We start from the raw sequence: 12,748 nt of genomic DNA, 5'->3' as shown, positions 1-12,748 counted from the left end.
TCTATTCTACTACATATATATACTATATAAGACAAATTATTGCCATATAAAAATTCAATGAAATTATTTATTTACAATGCTACCCCAGCTGTTGTAGCCATTATAATAACGACCCATAAAGTAACACCCATTTGAAATATAAAAACAAATCGTTTAAAGCCGTATCGAAAATATCGTTAGTCAAAATAAATGACATGACGCCATCTGTTTCCGAACAGCTGATCGAACGGATATTGGTTGTTAAGGATCACACACGGATACATTCGGTAACTGTTATACGGCTTTAACTTTCAAATATTTTTTGCACGCGACTGTACTTAACAGGATAAATAGTTGTTCATTTCAGTAAATTATTATAAACACATCACATATAAAAATATTTTTTTGCACATGACTGTACCAACAAAATATAAAGACTTCAAAGAAAATACTCTTTGTCATTCTACGTGTATATACTTCTCTTTCCTTTTTAAAGTTTTCTATTTCCTTAATGAGCGCTTTTGGTGGAGTCCGTGTTCGATAAATTTCGATATTAATTAGCCTGTCAAGAAAAAAGACCGATAGTAAAATAATGACCGATATTCATTATAATAACTTTATGTTTAGGGGTGTTTTTTCGTTTCGTCAAACGATAAAAATTCAATTAGTAATACTGCCTACAGTGTATATCTACTACATTACAATCTTACACCAAAAAGATAAAATGCTGTACAATATTTACTTACTTTGAAAACACTGTTTGAAAAAAAAGTTACAGCGTGTTATATTGGGAACTTTACCACACTAATTAGTGAGGCATTAACTCTGTACAGCATCACATAATAGCACAAACACATTATCGTACTTATATGCCTCGTAGTTGGTTAACAAAACATTATTTTCAACATGTGTACCAAGCAAAAGTAATCTCAACCACCGAAAACTCGCCCGGGGCGATTTTGTAACATGTCGGAAAAGTTAACTTCAAATACGGATTGTGTATTGTTTGTCAAACAAATGCGAGTGAATTTGACGTTACATAAAACTAGCATTGTTGCAAAATATCGAGCATATCTTAAATTTAGAAGAATATTTTATATATGCCTCGACAGCTCAACTGCGTAACGGCTGCTGAGATATAAAACCTGCTCCTGACTTGGGCTATTTTGATTTTAACTTCCAACAAATTTTAGGCAAATTAAGCGTGATGTTATAGTGCTTCCTTTATTCATTGTTTGAATTGTTAATTTATTTTCTAGTAGTTTTTTCCAGTTTATGTCTATGAAATTATAACTTTTAAAAACTCTTCAAAACTTAATGAAGAATTTATTAAAATGTTGATAAACAAACATCACTAATTTCGTCTTGAAACTTTAAATATCATATAATTTCTTATTGAAAATTTCCATCAAAGAAAGTTTCTTAAAAGTCACCTTAATTAGCCGCTTGGATTAATTAAAAGGAAGTTTGTGGGCAAATCCGGAGTAGAAAAAAGTCTGCTTATGAACAACCTTGCAGATAAAATTAATTCTAATATCGGGAATTATTTTTTAGTACTTCTAAAAAAGGAACGTCATTAGTCTGCCTACAAAGATTCCTAAAATTCGTTGCCTGCGCCTTGTCATTAATAGGAGAAAATAAAAATTGAGATATTTATTTTCACTTCACTCAGAATATGAGTCTACCTAAGATGTAGAATAGAATAGAATATAGAATAGAAAAATATTTTCTAAATAGGTTGAACTTACAATTATTCGATATTAAAATATAAACAAAACTAAAACGAATTAATTTTCTAGGAGTAACTAATACCATCACAGCAAAACAATAACAACAAATTAATTAATGGTTAATCCGCAACGATTGTTGTTTACGAAATGGTAGAGAACCATCCCCATGTAAACCCTTGAGTGTTGTTAGAGCCCACAAAGCAAATTCGTTATATTTTTTTGTCCAGGACATAACGTAAATTCGTCAGGATTAACCTCACCGCCGTATCTACTCTTATGGTAGTAAGGAATCAGCCCTTCAGCAAAATACCTACTGAAGGTCTTTGGCTTATCATGTCCCCAAATAAATAGATACGAGAATGATAAGGTCGCTGGTGATGATTAGACGGACTTCTAAGAAACCTTCATAAATTTGAATTTGAAATATGAAAGTCTTACTAAGAAATTGTCGTTAATGTTCGAGTCATAATTTAAGAAGGGACAAAAATCGTAACAAAATTAAAAAGTCTTTGAACGTCTGCATTAAAAGAACCTAAAATGATTTAAATGAATTGGATATAAAAAAAAATTATTTCCCATCCCTTTTAATAACTTGAAGTCTTTCAGTGCAGAAAGGCTATTTAAAAAAGCTGTAAAATGAGAAAGCTTTCATAATAAACCTTTTCCAAGGCGCTTTTGTGAAGCATTCGCTTTATATTTATACGTTGTTTTTGTGTAATGGGTTTTAATTATGTTTTTTTTTTTCTCTTTGCAGGTAAGTTGTGGGATTCGTTAGAACATTCCTTCTAAATGGCTGAGGTGAATAATTTTAAATCGATACAATGTTTGCTTGATATCATCGCTTTAGTTTATCTATCTTATTAATAATAATAAAAATATATACATGTATTCATTACATATTTTTATAGTCACATGTTTTGAATTAATGCTTGTTTCTGTTCGTACAATAAACTTTAAGAGACGTAAATCAAAGAGGCGTATTGATGTATTTGATACCCTTGTATATGAGCCTGTATGTATATTATTTTCTATATAATTATTGATTTCAATAACAACGCGACGTTTTCATTAGGAACTTCTCAAATAGTGGTTGCTATGCTACCGTTAATTTGTTAAATCAGACAATTGTCTTCGGAATACGAAATGTTTATTATCCAATTAAGCAGTATTTGTGCTTGTTTGTATCTTCAGTTTAAACGTAACACTTTGAAATTGTATAAATTATTAGATTTAACTAACGTGTAGTTTAGAGTTTGAGATTAATTTTGCTAATGCTTTCAAACGCTCGTCAAGTATTGATAAGTTTTATTTTATATTAAATTTATGCTTTCGGTTTCAAAGTGGCTAAACTATATTAAATATATAAGCTAGTAATACAAATCTACTAGACTTTAATTGTAAAAATAACTCGTAACGGCAACTCACGTATTTATGTTGTAAAGATTTCGCATTGAAAATCACGTCTAACAGATTGTTACTTTGAGTTACGGATAATTCTATAAAATACACATAAAATGTATTCAAATACCCCAATAGAATTGCAAATTTGTCTGAAACGGATGCCAAATTTCATATTTGACATCTTTACTTATAGTACGGTGTAAATCTGCGACGAGATTTCAACATTTTCATTATGACTGAATTGGAGATAGTTGTTAATAATTCTGTACCTCGTTAGTAGATCCGAACTTTCTAGATTAACAAGAAATAAATTTGGTAGAAATATAAATTAACTTAACTTCATTTCATCGGTAAAAAGGTTGTTGCTTTTCTATAATAAAATATAATTCAAATTTATTTATCCCTCATTCTCGTTCACATTATTATATTCCTGAAAGTATTCGAGTTTTGTAGGTAGTGTTTTTTATATTTCTATTCTTAATTTTATTAAGTAATTAATAATAGCATTATTAGAGAAAAAAAAATGAGATTACTACAAAACGATGGTAGTTTTAGATTCGATTTGGTCTTATAAAATGCCGTTTCACAAGCACGAGGAAGGAGCCTTCTTGAAAAATATATATTTCGAATGAAAGCTATTCAAATCCTTCTAGAATTTTTATTTTTTTATTTTTATTATCAACCGAGAAAACCACTCGAAGGAAACGTGAAAGTCGTCAGTTAATAAACCTCCAATGATTCGTATAATAATCTATTACATGCACATTATAAACAAAAGAAAAGCAGGTATTTTGTATATTATTCCTAATCCATGAAGTAATGTAATGGCAGTTATATTGTAGCGCTTGTACCGGCGTAGCACAGTTGTAGAACTGCTACGGGCTACGATATAATATGTCAAGAAAATACAATATGGCGTTTATACGCAATGCTACTCAAAACTGATTTATGAGTAAAGCTAATTTTATTAAAACTTATATGTTTGCTATGATTTTTTATAATAAAATATTAAAACATAGTTTTAATCGTTTTATATTTCGTTCATTACTAATTCATAAATAGTTTGAAAACAATAAAGCCATTGTATTTCGTACCAGGCACTAGTTTAGGCCGTAAATCTAATTAATATTTGCTACAACATTATTAAACATTTGTAATTTGAATATGATTTTATAAAGCAAAAGAAATGAATTTGTCAAATAAATTATTAATCGTACATTGTATTTCAAGCTTTAGGAAAAATTAAATATTAATATTAATTAATCATCGGAAATTTTAATAATTACAAATTACTCCTCACAAGTTGGGGGAGCGGGGGGGGGGGTCATGGTGATCGGTTCAGTATTTAAGATGTTAAAGCGGGATATTTATGGGTTTAGGAATGTCTTATTTATTAGAAAATATTTATTGATACTTGATGTTGTACGTTCACTTAGCAGTTATATTGTAATTCTGTCCCTTCCCATACATTATTTATATCGGGAACAAGATTTGCATCCCTGTTATTGAAAGACTTTCTTATTTTCTCATTCGGTATTGAACTCACTTCGCCGCCTGCCGACATAATTAGAATATTCAACAATGCCAATTTTATACGCAAAATTGTCAAGCTTTATAAAACTTTGCCGATATTAAATATATTTTTTTTAGCTTTGACATATTATAAAGTCGATTTCAGGACACGCTGTATATAGTGACTAATTATGTGTGGGAATTTTAATTTTTACTAATAAAGTGATTTGATACACTGAATTGAAGGCGTAATTTAGATTTTTTCGAAAGTTTTTAAAAAACAATTCTGTAAACTTAATTAATAAATTTCTTATTCCATACTCTTTGGGCATTGTGCCAGAAACTACGTAACTAATTTTGTACCACATACATATACTTTGTTAATCTATTTCACTTTGTGGTAGGGCTTTGTCTGGGTAGGTACCACCAACTCATCAGATATTCTACCGCCGAACGGCAGTACTCAGTATTGTTGTGTTCTGGTTTGAAGGGTGAGTAAGCCAGTGTAACTACAGGCACAATGGACGTAACATCTTAGTTCCCAAGGTTGGTGGAGCATTGGTTAATATTTCTTACAGCGCCATTGTCTACGGGCGGTGGTGACCACTTACCATCAGGTGGCCCATTCGCTCGTCCGCCTACCGATATCATAAAAAAGTCTTTAAAATATTATATAAAGTAGGAGTATGTGTCTTATTGATTTTCGAATTAAAAAAAAATATTAGAAAAAAAAAATACTGTTATTACGTGTGCAAGTCACAGAGTAGACATCTCTCAGATTACATTTATACACAAAAGTGCATGCAAACACACCACACAAATATATTTACCGTCATTAATAAAGGTAAATGTTATTTCAAAATTAAACCCCAGTTTTTCCGGCACTCCGTGAGTTGTTTGAGTAGAACTATGACTTTCCCCTTTAATATTCTAGTACTTGGAAAATTGTACAAATTCACACACAACATTTTTGTTGATGTGTTACTTCTATGATGCGCAATATTGTTTTCGTGTAAACAAACAATTATTAAAAGTAAATTATATACAGATCTGATTACAATATCCGCAATGTGTGTGCATGCCGTTTAGTAGAAAGACTCCAAGAGCTTTCGCATCATAAAAACATACTAATCCTTACGTTGTAAATTTAATTCCACTGATTATATATTCATACGAAGTCGCATGCGGAAGGAACAAAAAAAATCACATTAAGCCGCCGAAACTGCGATATGCATTAACGTATTACGTGACGTCATAAACGCCGTGTTGCCAGTGAAAAATATGTTCAGTGCCCGCGACATACTCATGAATTTTAACATTACCACGCCTCCGGGAATTTAAATATCACATGGCAATACTTCGGATCAGACTTTTCGGCCACGAGAGAGAATTTTTAAGGATATTTAAACTGTATCAAAGTAAATGTTACTGGTAGTTTTCTTGACAAAAATCACCTTTGAAAATTAAATATAATTTTCATAAGATTTTTTTTATTACGAAAACATAATTATTCGTATATAACGAATATTAAATATATCAAATTGAATTCTAAATAACAAAAAATAAATAAAACGTATTTACGACGAATCTAAAATACACAACACAACGTTAAAATATAAAGGGATTGTTGCTCAAGTTTATGCGTCAAATATGTTAAGATAAATATATGTTCTTCCAGGGAAATGTACCGCCGAAGTTGCTCGCACGTGTTAGAAATATGACTGAGACTTTTGGAAGTAATTTTTAGACTTCACTATTCCATATCCGGTGCTCGCAACAGATAAATATGGACTGTATTAAGAAGACTTTTTTTTAGTTAGAAGATATTTTTCTAGATATTTTATACTATTTTTTATTAAAGTGTTAATAAATCAGAGAGAAAAGTACCGCATTGCCAGCAAAGAATATATTTCGGTCGTATACGCTACATGAGTAGGGTTACATGTATAAAATAAACAATTATCCTAATTACGTGCGAAGTAGGAAAGAAAATCAATCTAACGACGTCCAAAAAGAAATGTAGGAGAATTAATTTAATCCTGGTTATAATAAATTGTGCGAAATGAGAATGTGTTGCTCTTAAATAATGTAACTCGCTCCACCTTACGCCTGTCGGATGACCACAATCCTAGCCGGCTCTTCTGAAATACCCCGCTATTTCAATTGTCGAATATCTTCCATATACGAATTTATGCCTTAATACGTCGTATTGCAGTTCATTTCACCTCACCTCGGCTGCTGATTTACAACAGTTCGGAAAACCTTTCGGGGCACCGTAATCTGCTTCGACCCTATCGCAATTAATGCGGTCCCAACAGAACAACTATCGGAATACAAGGATATAATTTCGCTTTACGCGTTGGCAATTCTTGATGATTTTTGAGACCATTCATCCCCGAGGAGCTGCGCTGAAATCTGGCAGAGCGATGTTGACGGTGTCGGTTTTCATTGAATATCCCAGAGGTATTCGCTCGCAAACTTTGACCAGCAAAGTTGTCGACTTCTTTGAGCTTGACGCGAAGTTGGTTAAGAAAAGGTCAACTACACAGGTCATTTGTAAATTTAATACGGACTAGTCACGCTCTACTTGTACTGTATATACCTAATGTAACATTCCCGTCATATGAATGTGGTTTTGTTGAATGTCTCCCTGCGGCGACGGCGCTGGTGCGAAATTTAGCTCGTCTATTTTTTGTAACGACTACAGTCTACGCTGTAAATAATTAAATTACAATATTGCATTGACAATCAATTGTTTAGTCTAAAAATAATAAAACACAATTATATAAAGTTGATGGTATAAAACTAAATAAAGATCTAGTTCCTCGTTCCTGTAGTATTGGAATACCTTTTTTTAGGTTTGTCGCCAACAATAGCGTACAATTTTCGACAATTGTACTTGGAGTAGGAGCCGATACAAAACGTCTTAAATTGGATTTCCCTTGAAACTGATTACTTAGTGTAATTCTGTCATTCAAATGCTAAGCTGAGTCGTTTCAACACAAAGGAGAAAATAAATAATGTTTCTCTTGAAACGATTTTGAACAATCACTAGAATTTGGAAACGGAACGATTAGTGATTTATATTAGATTAAAGCTTTCAATGTACTTACTCTACTCATTTCAAGTAAAAAGCAAATTACTTCTGGGCTACGTTTTTATTTTCTTGCACTAAAAAAAGACTCATCTGAAGCTTATCTAACACGCTGCACCAAAACCGGTTGGTGTCGACACACGTGGCTTATTTCCGACGAATATCCTGTGACCTTTGTCTAGGTTCGTACCCGCGATCTCTTGGATCATTCTAACCACTGGACAATTTACTCGTGGCTTACTTAATGGGTCGTAAGAAAATGATTACCTATTACTTTGTAACACTTAAGCGATTATATTATTATAAAGTAATATGCATCTTAACTTTCTAGACAACATATTCTAAACATGAGTACATTAGTTATTCGACCGGCATAATAGCAGACATACATTATGTAATGTACAGGAAACTCGTCCTCACCTTTAAGAAAAATCGGCGTATTTAAATGATATTTATAAAACGAAATATATATTTTTTATTCGAATAGATTATTAAATCAAATCAATTCTTTGTCTTTGTCTCAGTGATGATTTGACGACTCTTTGAAATTTCAAGTATACTAATATATTAATAGTATATATTTTGCTTATAGATAGATTGCATTGCCTTCGAAAACTTCATTGAGTTAACACAGCCAGAATATGTAATATAAAGTCTTGAATAGATATTTAATATTAAGTTAAACATAACTCAATCGTCAATATAGAACCGATTTGCAATACCTTACAATACGATATCTTCACTCAAAGATAGCCTTTATAGGTAAAGGCGTAGAGGCGATAATGGAATCCGCTATTCAATGGTCATTATCTACGGCAGAGCTTTGTCTACAACTAATTTATAATACGAGCGCATTGCGTGTGTATTACACAAGACTTGTTATCTACATACAAGTAAAAATGTAGAGTTGTATGTTCAAAGAGACATAAATATTACGACTTAAAATAAAACGTATATTTTAATATATTTTTTTTATATATTATATTAATTAAAATATATGTTTGCTTAATTATATGATATGATATGTGTAGACTAATGGGCCACTTGATGCTAAGTGGTCACCGCCACATTAGGAATGTAAGAAATATTAATCATTCCTTATGCGCCACCAACCCTGGGAAATAAGATGTTACGTCCCTTGTAACTGTAACAACACCACAAAAAAACTAAGTATTGTTGCTTGGAGATAAACTATATGAGTGGGTGGTACGTAGCCAGAGCTTGGCAAACCAGGCTTGCACAAAATCCTACCACCAAGTATAATATTATAAAAAAATATATATATTGCTGGTATTTAATACACTTTAAATAACCATCAGTAACCATACGCTTGCGGCTTACACGACAATTAAAAAAAATTGAATGAAAATTAAATTTGGAATACATAAAATAGCTTAAACTTAACTTAACACAAAGAACATCAATCCACTTATATAAAACGCGGGCTTAGCTGCAGGCAGAAGTTAGTACAAGTATATAGTTAATATCATAACTTGCAATCGAGGCCCCGAATCATGATAATAATTGTTATTAAGAAATTGTTCCTTAAATATCAATACGATACTGTATGTGTACAGAACCAAGCACACTTACATTCGTCCCGTGACAAATATTAAGCCCATTTAAATGTATGTGCGATCGTCCGTATTATTAACTCTAAAATGCTAGCTGGTAATTTACTGTGTAGCCTTTTGGTAACCTTTTTATAGCCATTGAAGTCGCTAGACTGTCGCAATCTTGTGAACCGTGCTTTATAAACTTTAATCTTTTGATAAATTTATTTTGTAAAACAAATTCAAATACTTTTAGTTATTAATAAAAATACAAAATTGAGATCAATTAATGGCTAATTCATTTAGCTCTATAATATTTGTTAAATACAAAAAAATGTCAAAAATGTTCATCCCAATCGATGGCATATGCGTTAAGTTTTATCAAAGTACAATAAATAGCGAATTAAAAAATAGTCTTCATTTATTAATATCGATAGCCGTTCATACTTTGGCAAAGTGCCACTTCACATCATATAAATCTTTCCACAGCCTCGAATTTTTGCAGATAAAATATAGTCAATTGACTTTAAATACAAAGTATATTTGTCTGAAGTAGCCTTTACTCCTCCATAGATTTGTTATATCACTAATCGTCGGATATATTAGATTTAAAATCGTCCAAAATCTAAAACGCGAGATAATTTCCGCCATTTTGTTAAAACTATCATAAATTCATATTTGTTTTATGTAACTTATACTTATTTCATAATATATAAAGAAAATCGAAAATGTGACTAACGATAAGTAAAAATATTAAAATATTAATCTTTTAATTACTACAAGCGAATATCACTTTTAATATTAATAGTATCTATAACAATAAGACTTATATCGGCTTGCACAAATGATACGTCATTGTATATGCACGCGCATTCGATCGGGGCTCACTGGGGACGCGTTTAATGTATTGCAGGGTCTGCATCAAGCAAAATCATGTAGTTCAGGGTTGGCACAGTTACAAAATAATAATCAATATCAATTTCATATTTTTTCAATCAATTTTATATATTTTTTTTTAATTGAACACGAACGGATGTTAAAAACATTCTAAAATTAAAATTATTCAACGCAAAATTACCAAATATGGGTGATCTGATAACGTATTAAAAATGCACAATTAATACGTCTGACAAGGACAGCTAATACGCTAATAGACAAAGACAATACTAAGTTACTAATAGAAAATCAAAATTATCCTTCTGTGTAAATATTCATAGTTATAAAAAAATAAGATCTTTCAACCCTGAGATTCAATCGCAAACTTGCAGCTTGTTCAGAATTAGACGAAAGGCCTCTAGTGATGTATTGTTTCCTTTTTCAAACCTCTCATCGTTTGTTTATCGATATAATTATACCCTATATATTTATATTTATCATATGAAATATTTAATTATATAATATTAACTAGAATTCGAACGTGAACTATTATTGCTATATATTGCATATAATACACATAATATATCATCACAATACTTATAACACTGTACATTTCCTTTGACAAAATCGCTTGTAATAATATACGGGTAATAAAAAAAAAGAAGAAAAATGTACATATATAAATCTAGTCCTATATCTCTCGAATATTCTTTACGCATCCCGTAAATACCGGCCATTCACCTCACAAATATCTCCCCTTACGAGAGCACCAAATATAAACCACCCTCACCCCAATTTGAGTAACCCTCGCTAGACGCCCTAGCCGTTGCCTAGCGACCGCAGTAAAATGCATCAAACTATAGAACTGATCACCATTTGCACATTTGATATGATAAAGTAGCTTCACCTGTTTCTATTTGAACGATTTCACTTTAAAATTAATACATTTATTAAAGATCGTCGATTCTGATATCCTCACGTATGTTATAAATGTGAAAATTATGTTCATTAGGTTTTCACGTCTTAACTACTGAACCGGTCATCAAGGTTGAAGAAAAGCTTATATATTATAAAACAGCTGACACCAGCCATACATGGCTATAGCCCCCCCCCCCCCTTACCGCAAAAGAAACTAGTTCTACCGTTAGGGCTGAGAACGGGCTACTTACCACCAATTTTTATTGTCTATGCTGTTATCTTTTGAAGAATTCCTTAGCCTGGAGTCGATCCTTACTGTAGAATTAGGTTGTGCTCAAAAAAGTGTATTGTCATCAGAACTGAACCGAAGTGTAGAATTTATTCCGTATGATAAGGAAGTAGTTCTAGTTCAGCTTGCAAGACTTAACCTAAACAAACTAACGAACATTGAAAGTAAATTAAAGCTCGTAAAACCAACCCAGTTCAAAGATTCTTATTTGCTTCATAACTCACTTCAGTAAGAAATTTCTGTGAAACATTAAACAGAATTTAGATAAGTCCTACTGGGTTTGTTACTAAACATTCTATTCGTACTGTTCGAGTCTCACAGACTGTTATTAATGTATTTTGCACTCCCCCGTACGCGGGTCGGACCCCATAAAATAAGGCATTAGGGTTCCACCCGTCTCAACAGAAATCGATTTTCTTACCTTCCATTGAGGAGCGTTCATTTGTGCGAATGTGTAAAACATCAGAAAGTACAGTTTGTCTTCCTGATATTCCTTAACAACATCTTCTGTTTATCTGGACAGTTTTGTATTTGTTTTATAAATATATACATTGAAGTATTTTCATCTTCTTTGTTTCATATAGTTTCAGAAGAGTCTCGTTAGCGCAATTTGTTAAAAAATTTGAAACGTTTGACGTCATTTATCGAAGCGTACTCCTGGATAGAGAAACGAAGTTACGTTCTGAAATGCATTTACGTCGTGTCACTTACGGGTGACAGCAAAAATAATTTACCTCTATGCTGAACCGTAATTCAATTATGATGCTGCACGTAATACAGTTATTTCGATTTATTAAACTTTAAACGGACGTTCATTCTAAACAAAATAAATATGTAGTTCTTAGATATTGTTCGTAACCTATTTATTCAGGATAATATATATGCCTTTTACATTTTATACTTCTTGGATTGGTAAATATTTTTAAATGTAATTATTAATAAGTTATGAAATTTATTTACAAGTAAATTTTATCGTTGCCCTGGCCTACTTACAATATTTTTCCTTTCGCTCGGAGAAGTATTAAAGTAGTTTCATATTCCCTAAAGAGTAGACTTTTACGTGTAAAAGAAAAAGCACATCAAAAGAATTTTTATAAATAATGTTCGTAATACGAGTACGGGTAACTTCATCTCGATTCTACGAGATATCACCGTTCGGGGTTTGATACAAGTGACTTCCTTTTAAGAAGAAATATCTTTCTCCCAACTTTACATCATACGATAGATTTCAAAATTCGAACGTCTTAAAGGCCTTTTCCATATTTATAGGAGGGCGGGGGGCGGGGTACAACGTATATTAAATTAAAAGTTTACTTTTATTACAACACCACTGATTAACTTTTTCTACATTAAGGGATACATAATATATCTTAAACATTTTGGGAGTCCACGGGCA

General features: G+C 31.7%; 1 protein-coding gene across 8 annotated transcripts in view; it reads left to right on the top strand.

The window, feature by feature from the left end:
* LOC113394834 (brain tumor protein) overlaps nt 1-12,748 on the top strand; it is a 465,726-nt gene that overhangs the window by 439,113 nt on the left and 13,865 nt on the right. Inside the window, exon 1 of one of the 8 annotated variants that reach the window (XM_064218450.1) lies at nt 2,489-2,507. The exons of the other annotated variants lie outside the window; for them this stretch is intronic. The gene's annotated coding sequence lies outside the window, so the exon portion shown is untranslated. Of the gene's footprint in view, nt 1-2,488; nt 2,508-12,748 lie in introns of those variants that run through there. 8 annotated transcript variants of the gene reach the window in all.

This window comes from Vanessa tameamea, chromosome 22 (assembly GCF_037043105.1).
Source record: "Vanessa tameamea isolate UH-Manoa-2023 chromosome 22, ilVanTame1 primary haplotype, whole genome shotgun sequence".
NCBI classification, from domain to species: Eukaryota; Metazoa; Arthropoda; class Insecta; order Lepidoptera; family Nymphalidae; genus Vanessa; species Vanessa tameamea.
The sequence above is the reverse complement of the archived record's forward strand: the minus strand, read 5'-3'. Positions and strand labels throughout refer to the sequence as shown.